The sequence below is a fragment of the Microtus ochrogaster genome, linkage group LG3, assembly GCF_000317375.1.
Source record: "Microtus ochrogaster isolate Prairie Vole_2 linkage group LG3, MicOch1.0, whole genome shotgun sequence".
NCBI lineage: Eukaryota > Metazoa > Chordata > Mammalia > Rodentia > Cricetidae > Microtus > Microtus ochrogaster.
In genome coordinates this window covers 24,512,616-24,517,972 of record NC_022029.1, presented here as the reverse complement: position 1 = coordinate 24,517,972, position 5,357 = coordinate 24,512,616, and positions in this window count along the sequence as shown.

Genomic DNA, 5,357 nt, shown 5'->3' with positions numbered 1-5,357 from the left:
GTTGGCAAGAGACTTGACTCTGGAGGAGTTCCCAGGTATCCAAGGAGATGTCCCCAGCTTGTTCCTTGTGCAGCAGAAGAGAGGGTGCTTGAACTGGCCTTATCCTATAGCCATACTGATGAATATCTTGCATATCACCATAGAACCTTCATCTGGCAATAGATGGAGATAGAGACAGAGATCCATATTGGAGCTCCTAAGGTCCATATGAAGAGCAGAAGGAGGGAGAACATAAGCAAGGAAGTCAGGACCGCGAGGGGTGCACCCACCCACTGAGACGGCGGGACTGATCTAATGGGAGATCACCAAGTTTAGTTGGACTGGAACTGATGGGGCATATGATCAAACCGGACTCTCTGAATGTGGCTGATGGTGGAGGCTGAGGGAGAAGCCAAGGACAATGGTGCTGGGTTTTGATTCTACTGCATGGACGGGCTTTGTGGGAGCCTAGTTTGTTTGGATGCTCACCTTCCTGGACCTGGGGGAAATAGGGAGGACCTTGGACTTTCTATAGGGTAGGGAACCCTGAGTGCTCCTTGGACTGGAGAGGGAGGGGGAGGAGGAGTAAGGGGAGGGGAGGGAAGTGGGAGGAGGGAAGGAGGTGGAAATTTTCAATAAAAACTAAATAAATTTTTAAAAAAAGGAAAAAAAAAAGACATTTTAAATCTTATGTCTGAACCTGAGTACTGTTTTGGGAATAGAGTTGTTGTGATCTTTTTAACTTAATAGTATTCTTTTTCATGAATTAAAAATTTCATTTACATTTTTTAAGAAAATGTATATATGTGTAAATATATATATTTAAAACTATTTTGATTGGTGATAATGTGGGAATCCCCAGCCCACTGTGAACAGTTCCACTCATGGGATGGCGATCCTGGGTTCTATAAGAAACCCAGGCTGGGCAAGCCATGTGGAGCAAACTAGTAAACAGCATCCCTCCATGTCTTCTGCATCAGCTCCTGCCTCCAGGTTCCTGTCCTGACTGCCATGGATGATGGAGTACAAGGTATAAGATGAAGTAAATTCTATATGCTTTCCTCCTCAAGTGGCTTTTGGTCCTGGTGTTTTATTATTGTGATAGAAACCCTAATTAACAATAGATCACTTATTAGCTATCTGGTTTATTTGTCACTATTTTTTATCAGGTATATAAAACAGTGGGTTTCACTGGACATTTCTAAATATGCATATCATTGTCTATGTATGTGTGTGCTCATGTATTTGTATCTGTATATATATATGTACATGAATATGTATGTGTAGGGCAGTGGTCATTGTTGTGGAGCCACCTTCCTTATTTTTTTTGAGACAGGGTCTCTTACTGGGACCTGGGCCTCACCAATTATTTCAGACAGTTGGCCAGATAGATCTGGTTCCTGTCTCTGCCTCTATCTCCCATACTGTCTCTGAGCTGGGATTACATGTAGGAACTACATTATGCAGCTTTCTGATGTGGGTTCTGGGGCTGAATCCAGGACCTCCTGCTTTCATAATAAGTACATTAGTGATTGAGCTCTCTCTCCAGTCCCTAAAGAGTTCAAAAACATCAACTAGTGTTGGCATCTTCTGAAGACTTTGACCATTTGATGCTGAATTTTCTAATTTCATTATTTCTAAGATTAAGTATCCTGTGATTTTTTTTTTTACACAGCATTCATAATTTTAGGTGAAAAAAGAAATAAGTGATTTGGGACCACAATTTAGAAAAATAGACCAAACCTCAGAATCCTTGAAGCTGTAGCACAGGTAAGCTAAAGTCTGTAATCCTTCAGGCCTAACAGGGCAGTTCAGCTGCCACGCCATACCACGAAGGCCAGGAGGCCTCAAGCCTCCATTGATCCTGAGCTATGGCCAAGGAGCCTGGGATAGGTTTAGTCCAATGGCTGCAGTGTGAGCTCCAGAGGTGAGAGAGGAATGCAGCTGGCTTCACCTTTTCTTTGGTCCCTCGATCACCACAGCATCCTATCCACTTCCACACGAGGAGGCAGAGGCTGGAAGCACCTGTCCCTGAGGCCGGTTCTCACAGGCTCACAGGGATTCCACCCAACAGGGACCAGTAGGGCCCATGCCAGGTGACACACCTGCTTGTGTTACAGTGGACACGTAGCCACCCAAAGGAAGGCGGCCTTCCTTGGTAAGGTTCAGGAGAACAAGGTGAAGAGCTGTATCAATCACAAAGAGTCAGCCCTGACACGGGTCCAAACACACAAAAGCGCTGGATGTCTTTGTGCCGTTCTAATGCTCCATGATAAAATATTTAGTGTTTGCATACCACTTAAAACCCTTTCAAGCGGCTTTATATCAGTTTCCGTAGTTTTATATTAGCTTGACACATCTTTCTGCTCAATCATTGGAAATATTTGTCGCTTTTCTGTAGCTATGAGAATCTGGAATTTCCGTTCAGATGATTAACGGTGTGTTTCTGCTGCTCTTTTTCTGATGTCTTTAAGTCACTTTCTTTGCGATGTTTCTTCCATGGTGAGAACAGATATTAATTTGACAAGATTTGCTAAGACCATTCGCAAATGCCACAAGCCCTGTTACAAATTCGTTATTCAAGGTTCAAAGGTTTTAATGGTGTCCAGGAGCCAGAGGCAGTGATTCCTATTTCCAACTCCCTCCTTGCCATCTTGCTCTCCTCCTGCCAACAAAACCTGTTCCAAGTAAGGAGCATTGTCTGCTAGCAGTGAAGACAGAGAGGGCCCTCCTCCTCATCTTCTTTGCAATGGAAACCTCAGAAACCTCCAGGCTGCATGACAGCAAAGAAGATAATCTCTTTTCTCTTTCTAATCAATTCTCAGGGTTTTTTTTTTTTTTTTGACAATTTAAAGAAAATTCTCAACATGTATTTCCAGACACGCGCATTTTCCTGTGTTCCTGTCTGCTATTCTGCTTTGTTCTGGGTCATTGCTGTTACCCTGTCCACCTCCTCACCTGGAGAACTCCCCATCCCTCTTCCTGGCATGTTCTCCAGTGTGTGCTACTTACTCCTCGTTCTGCCTTAAGAAGGGCAAGGACATTCGCTCACAGTGGAGACAGTAAACACCTGCTGTTGCTACATCGTTTTTGTTTCTTGCACTCTTTCTAGGGCTCACATGCAGCCAGAGTTCGTAATTTAGCTGCATTTTTATGTCTTGATGGAGCCCCAAGATCCTCTTTTCTTCTCTTTCCTCTCAAATTCTGACTCCAGTGATCATTTTTGTTTCATAAAGCATCATGTGCTTATTCCCACTGTTAGTAAGTGACTATTGCTTCCCCCTGGGGTGGCTCCACTTTTAATATTGCATTTTCCCCATTCATTTGTGTGGAAATTTTTGTTTTAGGTTTTTAAAAGAATCTTAAACAAAACAAAAACCATACTTTTTGTCACCAATACATGTGAGCTTAAAATAAGTAAAACTTTAAAATGTCTTATTTATGTGTACCCCCTCATGTGTGTGTATATGTGTATATGTGTATGTGTGTGCGTGTGTGTTTGTGACATGTACACAAGTGCTTATGAAGGCCAGAAAAAACGCATCAGATTTCCTGGGGCTGGAGTTAGAGGTTTTGTGAGCCATCTATCATGGTTGCTGGCTTCTTCTTACAGCAACCAGTGCTTTTAGCCATTGAGCCATTGCTCCAGCCTCTTAAAACTTAGTTGGACAAGGTTTATAGCGTTCTGTGGAATAACCTCTGAGGCCTCTGACTCCTACACGCATATGAAAGTATCCATGCTTGTATATCTATCTACACATAATAATTTAGGTGGTCCACACACACCCATTAGCATCTTTACATTGCTTTACACAGAGCCTCTTGCTTGGAAGAAATGCTCAGACAATGGTAGAAACATGTGTGACCCCTTACTAACCAAAGGACAGAACAATCAACTCAGACACAAGCCTTGAGTAAAGCTGTTTGGGGACCCAAACTCTGGAGTCAGGGTAGGTGTCAAAGGTTTCCTGAGTATCTGGTAGAGTAGACAGTACAGTATTTATTGTCAAATTAAAGTTTGACACATCATTTAATTTCTCAAAGGAATATAAAAATGCGTATATATGATCAAAATACCTTTGAGACATATGATTCTGTTTGTTATGTTTTTAGGCTAAAAACTTGATTTCCTAGAGAAATATTTAAATTATGTTTTGAATAGAGCCAGCAAATTTGAAAGGATGTGTGAATATATTGTTTTTCAGGGTTTAATTAATATTTGTCGGGATAAGAAATAACACACACATTAAAGAAGTAATATATGCTGTCTAAACTTCTGCTGAATTCCCAGGCATCTTAGGACTTCAGGTTTTCCTTTGGAGATGAGGCTTACTTGTACTTACATTTATCTCACGGTTCTAGGAAATAGATTACTATCATTAATTTGCTAACACTTATACTGAAATTAGTCCTAGATACATCTCCTGAAAATTTCTTTTGTGAGAAATTTGAATTAAAAAGTATCTTAATGAGGCAGGCAGTGGTGGCGCATGCCTTTAATCCCAGCATTCAGCAAGCAAAAGCAGGTGAATCTCTGTGAGTTCAAGGCCAGCCTGGTCTACAGAGTGAGTTCCAGGACAGCCGGGACTATTTCACAGAGAAACCCTGTTTTTAAAAAAATTATCTTAATGAATGTTTAGAATTATATATAAATATATTAACATATGGTTGTGTACATATAAATATATATTTAGAAGGCACACATAGTTATACACACTAGGGATTAAACCTAGGTCCTTCCTTAGGGATACTAGGCAAATGTTCCCTACCTGGGCCATAGTTAGAATAATTTAAAATGTACAGGAACATACACAGTAAGAGGGATCGATTCCACGCACCCAGTTTCTATTTCTCTTCATGTCCTAATGTGGTTGGCACCATGCAGTTAATGGAGCCAGAGTGACTCTCTGTTGGTAACTGAAGCCCATGTCTTATTCAGTCATGCTGGGTGGTTTTTAATGCCCGTGTTTAATGCTCTTGCTCTAAGCAGTTGTATGTTCTTAAGCCCTGGACCGAGTTCATTTTCCTGCTGTGATGGCTTGGCTGTTCTTACGACTACTGCAATGTGCTGATCAACAGAACGTGAGGTTCTACGCCTGAGTAGTGGCCCACTGTTGGGACCGCCAAGGGTTTTCTCGTGATTAATCATGGGAGGAGATGCAGAGGTCAAATGTCCCTCTTGGCACAGGTGTTCACACTGCTGTCAATGTAGTATGACCTGGGTCAGCTGACAATGGATATGTGGGTTTTCCCTCAAGCCTCCACCATCGCTTTTCTTGAGTAAGCAACAGGCAATAATTTTATTGAAAATGCTCCATTTTCTTATGCTGTGGCTTCAGCTAGGAATGAACACTTGAACTGAAGTGCAATCACCACCC